Here is a 14,801-nt window from a genome sequence, read left to right as displayed (position 1 = left end):
TTACTTGTTGCCTTATGGATATTAAGAGTCAACCAGGCAATCTTATTCGTTGCCTTATGGCTATTAAGAGTCAACCAGGCAGTTTGGAGCTGACCAAGTAAGAATGGTCCATCACTCCTGAAGAATATTAGGTTTTTTGCATAAAACATCTTTCAAGATAAAATATCTTTCCTTCGGGTACCAGTCCACGCTCAAATTTACAAAGTTTACTAGAATGTAAATGTATTGGAGATCAGAAATAAAAACTGAAAATGCTGGAAATACTCAGCAGGCGTAGAAACAGCTGCCTTTCACAAGAAAGAAGATCTACTGCTTCGTAACCTTTCATAGAATTCAAACTCGCCCTTCAGGTTGCTCACCCATTACCATACCAACAAAGTAACTGTACCTGGATATTGCAATTGGTGCTCTTTAGTTCAGTGGAATTCAAGAACCAGTTGAGACACTTAATCACTGCGGAATAGAACTTGAGTTTTTGACTCCGTATAGGTTTCTTTATCAAGACCACATACCCCAGTCCTTCAGCTCGTCTGCTAAAACCCTTCGCCATCCTTTTCTCACCATTCCAATACTTTCCTGGCTAGCCTCCCACATTGCATCCTTCCTTAGTTTTGTTGCCCTTATCCTAATTGGTTCCAAATCCCATTTGGCCATCATATCAAAGCTCACCGCTCTACATTGGCTCCTGATCTGGGAAGCGCTCCATTTGAAAATTCTCCTCCTCCTGTTCAAATCGTCTCCAAGGATCAAATCCACCTCCAGCCCTCCGATCGTCCAAGATCCTATGCTCAAATTCTGACATCTGTCACATTCCTATTTTTAATTGCAGCACCATTGGCAGCTGAGTCCTTAACTCTGGAATGCCCTCCCTAAACCTCTTGCCGTTCCTCCGAAGTTCCTCAAAACTTCTAGCTGGCAAAGCTAGTGGTCATGTGTCCTTTTAAATTTAGAGTACCCAATTCATTTTTTCCAATTAAGGGGCAATTTAGCATGGCCAATCCACCTACCCTGCACATCTTTGGGTTGTGGGGGTGAAACCCACGTGTACACGGGGAGAATGTGCAAACTCCACACGGATAGTGACCCAGGGCCAGGATTCGAACCTGGGACCTCGGTGCCAAGAGGCAGCAGGGCTAACCACTGCGCCACCGTGCTGCCCCGTGGTCATATGTCCTAATGTCTCTCGGTGACTTGGTGTCAGATTTTGTTTGAAAGCATTGCCTGTCGCTTGGGATATTTTACTTTGTTAAAGGCACTATATCAATGCAAATTGATGTTGATTGTGACTGAAATACGGACTGAATGTGAATGGTGTAACCAAGCAGTGAGTTCTCACTGGTCCAACCAGTCATTTGATGGATCCTTTGACGGCTTACAGTGGAATTTGGGGGATAGAACATATACCTAAACACATGTACATCACCCTCAGCACTAGCTCCCCCTGGGATTCATTTACCTTCTGGCACTTTGCGAGAAGTACTAAATTATCCTGAGTAAATTCATCCTCCAAAATATCACCCCAGTAGTAGCTTTTAAGGGATATCAGTCCTTCAATACTTTGCTTTGTCTTCTTCCTGGAATGTCAGAATCAGAGGTGTAGTGATATGCATTAACAAGTGTATGTGTAAATATGTATAGCCTCCGACCAGTAGGTGTTAGGTAAGTAGTAGCACATGACACTGTAGCCCGGGGGGTATCTTGAGGGGAACCATCGTGATCAGTCGAGTCTGCATTCCAGTTTTATAGTATTAGTGTCCTACCCACAGTTTATTATATTACAATAAAATTAACTAGTCTTGAACTAGATATTCTGTAGTACGCCGACTCATAGGACATAACATGGTACCAGGAGTGGTCAAAACCTAATAGATCAGAAGTGTGCAGATTTGAAGGACACAGTCTTCAGATTTGGTGAAACGGTGCTACCGAGGAACACCAAAGGTAATAGCAATCTCACTGGGGGGAAATCTCTGAAAATGCAACACCAGTGCAAGAAGAAGATGGATAGTTTAAAAACTCCAGAACAGCTGAAAGTAACCGGTAATGTTGACGGCAATTGGCGAACATTTCAACAACAGTTTACGCTGTATGTAGCAGCTCTAGCATTGCAGGAACAGCCAGACGAAAGATAGTGTTGTTGCTAACGGTAGCAGGCCCGCTGGCGATTGAGATTTACAACACCTTCGATATGAACAAGAGACGATAGTAAAAGCTTTGATGCCATCATTAAAAAAATTTATGAGCTTTGCATGGCAAAAAAGAATGAAACTTTGAATGATATATATTTAGAACGCGCATGCAGAAGACGGGCAAGTCCTTTGATAGCTTTCTTACCGACTTCAGGTTAAAAGCATAAACATGTAACTCACGACTTTAAAAGCCTCAATGATTTGGGATCAAATTGTCTTTGGAGTAAATGATGATCAGGTGCGTGAACGTTTCTTACAGGAGAATGAGAAGACACGATTTGCCACACTAGTGAATTAGTTGCACAACATATCCGCACATTCAATGCACCATGTTTTGGTGTGAAAATTGGTAGAGATGCCGACGTCATAATTGGGGCGGCACGGTAGCACAGTGGTTAGCACATTTGCTCAACAGCTCCAGAGTCCCAGGATTGATTCTCTGCTTGGGTCACTGTCTCTGCAGAGTCTGCATGTTCTCCTTGTATCTGCGTGGGTTTCTTCCAGGTGCTCCGGTTTCCTCCCACAGTCCAAAAGATGTGCAGATTAGGTGGATTGGCCATGCAAAAATTGCCCTTAGGTTAGGTAGGGTTGCTGGGTTGTGGGAAAAGGGTGGGCTTACGTCGGGTGCTCTTTCCAAGAGCTGGTGCAGACTTGATGGGCCAAATGGCCTCCTTCTGCACTCTAAATTCTATGTTGTGATGCACTCAAAACTAAAACATGGTCTCAGCAGTGGCAGCCATTTTAAATGCTCGAAGCAGCCATTACATGCAAAAGCTGTGGAAACAGCACCTACTGAGGTAATGTCCAGCTTATGGCAAAATTTGCACAAAGTGCAAAGGAAAAAATCATTTTGAAAAACAATCACAAGCAAAAACGTTAATGCAGGGAAGTCCATTAGTACAATTGATGCCATTAATTTGGAAGGCACATTTTTTGTAGTCTTGGAATAAGACAGAGCCACCACAGCCAAAAGGAAAAAAATGTTGGCCAAAAGTACAAAAAGTGATACTGGAATAGTAACAAAGACAAATGGACAGAATCTTTGTTCATGAATTGATCGCTTATCAGTGTCAAGTTAGATACAGGAGCAACAGCAAACCTCATAAGCATAAGTGATATGAAGATTATGCAATTAAAACCGAGAATATTGAATAAACCAGTTGTTGAAGGACTTTAATGGTCAGAAAATTGACATATTGTGAATGTGTGAATTGGACATACAAGTTTAAAATTAATGTGCACAAATTAAAATTCTCGATAGTTGCTGAAGGTTGTGAATCGTTGTTAGGCGATAAAGCGTGTGAAGCACTGGAGCTGATGAGAAGAGTGTACAGCAGTGACTGCACAGAGCACACACACATCAGCGGTGTCCATTGTGCGGGCTTTTCCAGAAACATTCCGGGATTTTGATGTTTTACCTTTGACTTAGAAGATTCAATTTAAAAAGCTTGCTCAGAGGACAGCCCGGTGGTGCAGTGGTTAGCACTGCTGCTTCACGCCGCCGAGGTCACAGGTTCGTTCCTGGCTGTGGGTCACTGTTCGTGTGGAGTTTGCACATTCTCCCCGCATTTGTGTGGGTTTCACCCCCACAACCCAAAGATGTGTAGGGTCAGTGGATTGGCCACGCTAAATTGCCCCTTAATTGGAAAAAATGAATTGGGTACGCTAAAAAGAAAATTATGCTCAAATGGTGATACATACTCTGGGAAGAGTTCCGGCACAAGTACATGACCGTCTAGAAGCTGCGCTAGATAGGATGACACATTTTGCCATTATAAAAAAAAGTGGAGGGCTGACAGATTGGGTCAATTCGATTGTATGTGTAAACAAAGAAGAAACAATGATCTTCGAATATGCATGAATCCTAAAGATTCAAATGCAAATATGAAAAAGGGAACACTATCCAATGCCTAAAAGAGAGGATGTGGATATGCCGGCATTGGACTGGGGTGAGAACAGTAAGAAGTCTTACAACACCAGGTTAAAGTCCAACATGTTGGTTTCAAACACTAGCTTTCGGAGCACTCCTCCTTCCTCAGGTGAATGAAGAGGTATGTTCCAAAAACATATATATAGACAAATTCAAAGATGCCAGACAATGCTTAGAATGCGAGCATTTGCAGATAATTGTGTCTTTACAGATCCAGAGATAGGGGTAACCCTAGGTTAAAGAGGTGTGAATTGTCTCAAGCCAGGACAGTTGGTAGTTGCGAAATCCGACCAACTGTGGCCGGGGGGGGGGGGGGGGGGGGGGGGGGGGGGGGGGGGGGGGGGGGGGGCTAGGAGGTGGGATTGGGGTGGGCAGGTAAGTGGTCCAGCACGGCCGACACTATGTTTTTCGGTGCGAGTGCAGGCGTGCTCAGTTGCAGCTTGTCAGTCCTGCACATGCACAGCCTGGGACCCGACGATTCTCTGGCCATTTTCCAAACGTTCTGCGGGTGTTCCACATGGCACCGGTGCTAGTCCCGCGGTACCAGAATTGGTGAGGGTTTCATGCCGATTGTCCCACCGCGGATTCTCCGTTGGGGTCGGCACTTAGCCTCAGAGACGGAGAATCCAGCCCAGCATGTCTTAGAGATATCCTGAAGAAAGTGAACAACTTCACTTGGACTGAGCAGCATAAACAAGAATAGATAAACTCTAACGACCACACCAGTATTAACATTTTTCGATCCAACAAAAAAAACAAGATTTCAACTGATGCATCGAAGGATGGTCTAGGTGCACTGTTGCTGCAACGAGAAAATGGTAGTGATTGGAAACCAGTCGCATATGCTTCAAGATCTATTACAGAATCCGAATGTCATTATGCACAAATAGAAAAACAATGTTTAGGGCTAGTGAATGGTTTGGAAAAATTCCATTGCTACATATATAGTCTACCTACATTCATTGTCGAGACAGATCATACATAGTTGGTTGCAATAATCAAGAAGAATCTTAATGAAAAATCTCCTCGTATTCAACATCTGATGATGAAACTTCAGAGACTTTGAATTAATCTTTACGGCTGGCAAGCATTTTGTGGTAGCAGATGCGTTGTCTAGAGCTACAACAGCACAAGATGACAATTCCATTGGAGATGTTGTGCAGGTTCATGTAGATATGATTACGGAAACACTAACAGTGTCTGATGCAAAGTCAAAACTAGTTGTTGAAGAAACAGAGAAAAGTGAAGTATTGCAAATGGTGACACACAATCTCAAAAATGGATAGCCGATAGCTTCATGTTCTAAATATCTTCATATACAGTCAGAGCTAAGTGTAGCAAATGGTTTGTTACTGAGGCAAGAGAGAATCGTAATTCCAGTCTCTGCGCAAGAAATTGCTACAAAAGATTCAAGAGGGTCATCTTGGAATCGAGAGATGCAAGCGAAGAGCGAGAGATACTGTATATTGGTCGAGAATAAACAAAGACATACAGAACATGGTGGAAAAGTGCACCACTTGTCAACGATATCAATATCGACAAGCAAAGGAACCGATGAAAATAAATAGGTGAAATTGTATCAGATCCTTGGCAAAAGGTTAGGATAGACTTATTCTACCTTAATGATAAAGGTAGATTAATGATAAAGGTTATAGTGGTAGATTATTACTCAAATTATCCAGCGATAGCACAATTGAAAATGAAAATCACTTATTGTCACAAGTAGGCTTCAATGAAGTTACTGTGAAAAGCCCCCTAGTCGCCACATTCCGATGCCTGTTCGGGGACCTCACTCATCAGTAAATTGTGTAATCATGCACACAAAAGCAATGTTTGCACGACATGGAATACCTGAGGTAGTAATCAGTGATAATGGAACATGCTTTAACAGTAAAGAATGGCAGGAATTTGCACGGCAATATGATTTTAAGCATGTAACGTCAAGTCCATTATACCCGCAATCAAATGGCAAAGCAGAAAAAGGGGTTCAGATAGTCGAGCAATTACTAAAGGAGGTTACGGACAGTAAAAATGATCCATATTTAGCACTGCTAAATTATCAAACATCTCCATTAAGTTGTGGTTTATCGCCAGCAGCAATGTTGATGAATCAGAAATTATGAACAACTCTGCCATGGCACATCAAGCAAAGGCTGAATTGAGAAGATTTGTAAGGCGGGTGACATAGAACCTTTACGCTGCATTAAGAGTGTCACCTTCGAGCTGTTAATTGGTTTGCACGGAGCGCGATTACTCCGTGATTTAAATTATAATCTCCTGCAGATGCGGATAACTCTGCTTAACAACACATAAACAGGGCAAAAACCGTGCGGACCCTGACATAAAACATCACACACGTAATTTCCTTAATCAATTGTTAAAATTGTAATCGGAAGGACCATCTGGCATCAGACAAAGGGTGCAATGGGTAAAACTTTAGATTCAACTTTTGAAAATGGCAGCGTACTGCAAACGCTGTGTGAACAATACTGGGGGGAACTAAAGACCTATCAACAGTCATAGAAGCTCAACAAGTGATTTGGGAAAATAATAGGGGGTCAACTGCTAAAACGTTAGTTGCTCTATGGAGGGAATATTGTCCAAAATTGAAGGATGCCTCCTTGTTAGCCAGCTGGCAGGATAAAGAATTAAAATTGGGCATAGAATTGACAGGTCTTGAAAACGGAATGCGCATATGGGAAAAGGACCAAGTTAGGCTATCCACCTTGGTTAGAAAGGGGCTAAAACACTCCATTAGTTTTTGTTCAGGAATATCTGAGGATAACAAATCTCCCAAAATGAAAAAAGGGGAGCAAAGTCAATACAAGATTAAGGTGAGGAATTTAACAATGGATTCTTGTCTAAAATAACTTCAGATCATTTCAGGCCGTCCAGATAGACTCGGCGGTGGTTCAGTTCATTTGAAATTTAAAAAATAATAAACATCCAGTAATGTCTCTTTCAAAAAAAACCTGGTTAAATAGCAAACATTGAAAATTGACTACTCATAGCCCTCTCCCAGGAAGGATGTACCTCAACTAACGACACCTGACCATATTACATAGAACATAGAACAGTACAGCACAGAACAGGCCCTTTGGCCCTAAATGTTGTGCCGAGCCATGATCACCCTACTCAAACCCACGTATCCACCCTATACCCGTAACCCAACAACCCCCCCCTTAACCTTACTTTTTATTAGGACACTACGGGCAATTTAGCATGGCCAATCCACCTAACCCACACATCTTTGGACTGTGGGAGGAAACCGGAGCACCCGGAGGAAACCCACGCACACAGGGGGAGGACGTGCAGACTCCACACAGACAGTGACCCAGCCGGGAATCGAACCTGGGACCCTGGAGCTGTGAAGCATTTATGCTAACCACCATGCTACCCTGCTGCCCAGGGCAGACATATTAGGCAGACACTGCAAATTCAGAGCGGTAATACAAGTGCATTGATAATGGAATGTTTATAGAACTGTCTCAAATACGAGGTCACCAGCTGCAGAATTTAATAACTTCTGAGCCTGCGCCTGATTGCTCTCTGTTCTATGCTGGCAGCTAACGTTAACCCTGAGTACCACTGTTTAAAAAAAATAAAAATCTAAAAACTGCAGGAAGTCTTACAAAAGATTAATGACCCTTGGGCACAGCTATTAAAACACCCGATAGAGTCCAGATGAGAGAATATAGTGACCCAAGCCTTGATAACGGCATTACCATATCACCTATCCCGCAGGCCCAGCTTCGAAACTTTCCCCTATTCACTACTCCACAGTGGTGGTCGATTGATTGTGATCCCTCACACTTTTCACCTCCCTTAGATATTCCCAATCCACATGTCACTCTTTGCTACGATCATACAGTAACCTCGCCCGATTTGGAGAGCATTTACCAAGACACAAAAAGGGTCTGCCTTTCTTGTCGATTTACCCCACAGCCTTGTGGCGTCAGTCGAGACTTATGTCACCCCACGTGACCCTTTCTGTCAACGAAGGCTACAGTGCCAAGTCCTTGGGATTTCTGGCAGCTGCACTAAGAGGACAAGCTGATCCTTTCCTTAATGGAAGTCCAACCCTTTTCTCACAGGCATTACACTCCCAGTTAGCGACATTAGCACCTCCTGGTGGCTCCACCATCATTCAATACGTTGATGACTTACTCCTTGCCAGCCCTGATTTCATCGCTAACCAGCGTGACACCTTTTAGCTGCTCATCCGTCTCCATTCATAGGGATATGTGATCCCGCCCGCTAAAGTTCATAAAGGTCAACGACAGGTCAAATTTTTGGGTGTCCTAATAAGTGCTACTGATCTCTCCCTTACTCAGGAACGCAGTACTCTTATACTGCAGACCCCATTTCCTACATCGCCCAAGCAGGTGCGAGCCTTTTTAGGATTAGTGAACTTTTGCAGACAATGGATTCCGAATGTTACTGTACATACTAAAGAATTAACTCCGTACTCCTCTCAAAATGCTCCTCTTAAGTTTGAACTACCTGATTCAGCAAAGCAATCTTTTATTACTCTGAAAAATGCCCTGGCTACCGCCCCAGCACACGACCTATGTATGACAGACCTTTTCAGCTGTACGTTAATGTTCTAAATAAATGCGCCACTGGTGTTCTTACACAAGAACACGGTGACCGGCGTCGTCCGGTCGCCTACTATTCTACCAAATTAGATCCTATAGCTTGCGGTCTATCTCCCTGCACCCAAATTCTTACTGCTGTCCATTTGTTAGCCCAGGCAGCCTCTAATCTGACCCTTCACCAGCCAGTACAAGTGCATACTTCACACTCTATCGTGGCTCTCCTAACGTCTCAGCAAACCCAACATCTGACTCAAGAGCGCTTGAGCCGCTATGAGGTTTCACTATTGCAAAACCCCGACCTCTCTTTTCATTATTGTTCAACCTTAAACCCTGCTGTGTTCCTCGAACAGCCCCCCGATAACCTTGCGGACCCACCACACGATTGTTTACTTCGGAATCACTTCCTTACCGCACCTCGCCCGGATTTAACAGACAGGCCTATTGATAATCCAGATCTAATTTTTTATGTTGATGGCAGTTCCTCCATTTCCCCATTTGGCATCCCACAGTCGGGATATGCCGTGGTAACCGACACTGACGTGCCGGAAGCAGCAGCCTTCCAGACCCCTGTCTCTGCACAAAAAGCCGAGCTATTCGCCCTTACTCGAGCATGTATTTTGGCCACAGACAAAAGTACTAATGTTTACACTGATTCTAGGTATGCCTTTGGCGTGACCCATTATTTCGGCCGCCTCTGGCAACAGCGAGGTTTTCTCACCTCTGTGGGAACTCCCATTCAAAATGCTCTTTGGGTTAAAAATCTCCTCGATGCTATTCAGCTTCCCCGTCAATTGGCAGTTATTAAATGCGTTGCGCGCACGAAGGGTGACACTCCTGTTCAATTAGGAAATGCCCGTGCTGATTCAGCTGCTAAAGCTGCAGCTTCATCAACCTCTTTAATTGTTCCCAGTGGGGCTAATCAGGCTCTAAACCAGGTACCTGCATTACGGACGAAGGGCATGCCAGAGATAGCTGAAGTTCAAAATTTACAGAGGGAGCCTCTGATTCTGAGCGAACACTATGGAAGTCAATGAGGTGTTCGCACTCCTTGACACGAGACCTCTGACTGACTCCAGTTGGTCAAGTTTGTATTCCGAATTCTTTATTGCCGGTACTTGTTGATTATTTGCATTCTTGTACCCATCTTGGCAAGGAGGGAGTGGTACAGCTACTCCTAAAAACTTGGTGGCCCCCAGATTTGAATACAGCAGCGCAAACGCGGCTGGATCGATACGTCATTTGCATGAAACATAATAAGGGTAAAGGTATTAAATGCCCTCCGGGAACCACCCCCTTGCCAGATGGTCCTTTTGCTTGTATACAGCTTGATTTTATCGAATTGCCAAAAGCACAGTGTTATAAATATTGTTTAGTAATAATCAATGTGTTTAGTAAATGGATTGAAGCCTTCCCCACAACTAATTGTATGGCACATACAGTAGTGAAGTTGTTGTTAACGGAAGCCATTCCTCGTTTTGGGGTACCCAAAATGGTGAGCTCAGACAATGGACCACATTTTGTAGCTCGGATCAATACTGAATTGTGCAAAGCACTCGTAATTAAACAGCAACTGCACTGCGCGTATCACCCGCAGGCAGCAGGAATTGTGGAAAGAGCCAACAGGACTTTAAAAGAAAAATTATCTAAATTAACTGAAGAAACTGTGTTAAATTGGCTAAAAGTATTACCCTTGGCACTGTTTCACATGTGAGTGACTCCCCATTCGCGGACCGGACTGTCAGCTGCAGAGATAGCCTATGGTCGGCCAATGAGGACTCCCTGGGATGCCCATGAAAAACCCCTGGAGGGAGTAGACCTCCATGTGATGGGGGAACAAATGCAGAACTATTTGAAGCAATTAACACTTTCTTTGAAGTTTCTCCACTCACAGGTAAAACAGGCACATCTCCCAGTAATGGCAGGGACAGCCATCCCTCGATATCCAGTGATCAAACCGGAGACCACGTGTTGATGAAAAACTGGGACAGAAAGAAACTAGGACAATGCTGGAGCGGACCCTTCCTCGTATTACTGACAACACCAACTTCGGTCAAGCTTGAAGGATGTTCCAGTTAGATACATCTGTCCGATTGCAAGACGATAGTCTCCAACCCAGACGAGAACACAGGATGGAGATCTTCAGTATAATTTTTGGACTTTCTGGACTATTTAGCCTTAATGGCCACTCGGTAGTAAAAATCGAACTAAACGAGACCTGCCTTCCAATACCTATTTACATCTGTCATATCTTTATGCCGAAAAAATTGAATATTAGCAAGTGTTGGGTTTGTACCCACATCCCCGTCCATTCGAGGGAAGGAATACCTCTCCAATCTCTTCCCTTTCATATCGCAGAGACAGCTGAATGGATTTTACAACAAAATCAAACAGGGATCGGGGAGATAGGGGGAATATGAAAATATGGAGATCTGCTGGCTATGACATGACTAAATTTTCAGCTTCGTATGAACCTACCCATAATCATGCCTTAACTCCACCCTCCCTCACTGTCCACTCGTATAATGTTCAAGGTTCCATATGTTTTAATAAATCGGAAAGGAAAGTTAATGGGGCAAAGTAGGTGCAACCTACCAATACAATCCCCTGGATGACATCAGCTGATGATTTTACAGCCTACAATGGAACCTATTTCATATGCAGCACTAAAGTATATCCGTGGATCCCCATTGATTGGACAGGATCCTGCTTTTGGGATATGTCGTACCCCAAATGCATCATCGACCCACCCTTAAGCACTCCCCCTCGCGAGCAAAAAGAACAAATTCTAAAATGGAACAATTCCTTATGATGGCCTTTCCCTTGTACGGAACAGGAAAGGCATCCAACGAACTGATCTACATGGCCTCAGCCTTGGAACATCTGGCAAACGTAACGGCAACAGAAGCCAGGGACACTGGACAGGCACTGGCCGAGGTCCCAGCTGAGCTAGTGGCTGTCCGGACCGTGGCATTACAAAATCGACTGGCTTTGGATTATCTGTTAGCCTCGCAGGGAGGAACGTGCGCTATTGTGGGCCAAGAGTGCTGTACTTACATTCCAGATGGCTCTGAAAATATCACTAACCTGGCCGACCATATTAAGAGACAGGCTGCTCAAATTTAAGAAATTGGCAGTGAATTTCACGACTATAACCCGCCGGGTTGGCTAGGGTGGTTGGGTAATGGATTATTTGATTGGATCTTTAAGGCCTTTATTCTACTACTACTAATGCCACTAGGGATAGGATTGCTTGCCTGCTTGTGTAAATGCATTTTCAAACGAATTATGGATATACCTATTTAGCTAGTTGTCATGATATGACAAAAGGGGGGAGTGTGGTATTGTGCGAAGCAAATAATGGCATGATGGGAAAACTAGTCAAGTCTTCTTGGTGCAATTGAATTTAAACTGACTTCACATAACCTAAGGCACAAATACAAACAGCCAAGGTCAACTTGACCTGAGAACTGGCTGACTCTAAAACTCGGATAAGGTGCGTTCGTCATGAGACCAGAGCAGTCTAAATACATACGATAAGCTAAAAAACTCTCTTCCTGTACTTAAACAAATGTGTCCATCTCTTAAAACAAAGACAAGATAATAATATGAGACCCCAGTCCCCTAAAGGTCAGCAAGGTGACGCCATTGTAATGATTATTACTTATGTTTTACTTTTGATCAAATTCCTGACCAAGCTGTATTCATGTTATCTTGATCCTATAATGTATAAAAATCATCTTATTCTTTTGTGATATTGCAGACTTGGGACAGACCCAGCAGTTTGTACTTGACTGCCTTCTGACTTCAAGTCTCAGCCATACTGCTAGCAGTTCTAATTCGTAAATAAAGCTTAGTTTTGCTTACCTAATGAATCATGTTTAAATCTTTCTATCACAGTCTAGAAGCGGGGAAAATATTGACTACGACACACCCACTGTTAGATCTTGGACCGACATCCTCCTGGGGAATGTGGTGAGATAGGAAGAGGAGGAGGAATAGGCTATTCAGCTCCCTGAAGCTGTTCTGATATTCTATTAGAACATGGTTGATCGTGTGGAGTTTGCACATTCTCCTGTGTTTGCATGGGTTTCGCCCCCACAACCCAACAATGTACTGGTTAGGTGAATTGGCCACGTTAAATTGGCCCTTAATTGGAAAAAAACAAATTGAGTACTCTAAAAATTTTTTTAGAAAAAGTGAAAAAAACATGGTTGATCTGTTTCTTAACTCAATTTACTTTGCTTCCATATCCCTTAATATCCTTAACCAACAAAAATCTATCAATTTGTATTTAGAAATTTTCAGTTGACCTTCCAGCCTCAAAAGCTTTTTGAAAGAGAGTTTTAGCTTTCCAGTGTTCCTTATATAAATAAATCTTGGCCTCTCCCCCAAATGGTTGTTCTAGCTCTAATCTTAAGGGTCTATGCCTTGGACTCCCCACCAGAGGAAATAATTTGTCTCTCTCTCCCTCTAGTCCCTTAACCCTGGGGAGCACCTCACCTTGCCCATCCCTCAACATTCTTTCCTCAAGGGGGTACAGATGATTCTAGTCTATGCAACTTGTCCTCATAACCTTTTGAGGACCACTATTAATCCGGTGAATCTGTGCTCCACTCCTCCAAACCCAATATAGCTTTCCTGAAGAACGTTGCCATTAAATGGTGGATTATCAGCACCTCATACAACTAACGTAGCTTCCATTGTAACCCAACCCTCTCGAATGAAGGCCAGCATTCCATTAGCCTTTATTACTTTTGTACCTATCCACTAGCTGTGTGAAAAGTTCCAAACTTCTTGCCATTAATCTTTCTTATGTTCAATGTGAATTATTCAGCACTTTCCCACATTGAACTTAATCTGTCAGTTTTACCTGCTCAGTTAATCCTCTCCATTTGTAACTTTGTGTTCCCATCCACACAAATTTCTACCACATAACAGTGAACTTCGGTATCAGATGTGCTATTTGCCATCTAAGTCATTTTCAAATAATACTAAAGAGCTGAGGCCCAGGTAGAGAGCTCTGCGGAAGACCACTGGCGAAATCCTACCAATTGAAATTAAAATGAAATTAAAATCGTTTATTGTCACGAGTAGGCTTCAATGAAGTTACTGTGAAAAGCCCCTAGTCACCACATTCCGGTGCCTGTTCGGGGAGGCTGGTACAGGAATTGAACCGTGCTGCTGGCCTGCCTTGGTCTGCTTTAAAAGCCAGCGATTTAGCCCAGTGTGCTAAACCAGCCCCAGCCCACAATTTGAGTATGTGTCCATTATTCCCACTTTCTTGTCTTCTGCATCCTTAGCCATTCCCTAAATCCTAGCCCCAGCCTCAAGTTTCTCCTGGGCTACATCTGTCCCTCACACCAAACCTTTTCATGTTCAACAGGATGACCTCCAGATGAGAAAAGCATAGACTTCCCAGCAAGTGTCACTAGCCAAGATGAGCAAGAAACCATGGCTATAAACTTCATCTCATTAGCTTAAGGTGTTGCGGCCAAAGGCATTATTCCTGGTGCATGAATGAGATCATACAACAGTGTACAGTCCAGAGGTCGAACCCAAACTACACTGTCTCAGGTGAGTACTGGCATGTCATATTATAAACTTTCAGTCAATGCTTTTAAAAATTTGGACACAAACTGTTAAGATGGCTACTGCAAATCATGTGACTTTTGGTAATTATACTACAGACAATCAAATCTCCAGGAATACCTAATTGAATATGGACATTGATTTTAAAAAAATTATATAAACAATTTTATTGAGGTATTTTTGGCATATAAAACAATGGCATTGTATAGTACCGCACAAAAGGAAAAGCAAATAACCCATAGTGCAAACCGCGACTCCATTCTCGCAAGGACCTGCCTAAACCACCCCCTACTCTACACTATCCTAGAAATCCCCCCCCCCCCCCCCCCCCCCCCCCCCGGCTGATGATTTATTCTCCGCGAAGAAGTCAATGAATGGCTGCCACCTCCGGGCGAACCCCGATAATGAACCTCTCAAGGCGAATTTAACCTTTTCTAGACCGAGATAGCTCGCCATGTCCAATAGCCATGCTTCGGTCTTCGGGGGCTTTGAGTC

This window comes from Scyliorhinus canicula, chromosome 2 (genome assembly GCF_902713615.1).
Source record: "Scyliorhinus canicula chromosome 2, sScyCan1.1, whole genome shotgun sequence".
NCBI lineage: Eukaryota > Metazoa > Chordata > Chondrichthyes > Carcharhiniformes > Scyliorhinidae > Scyliorhinus > Scyliorhinus canicula.
Note: the sequence above shows the minus strand (reverse complement) of the source record.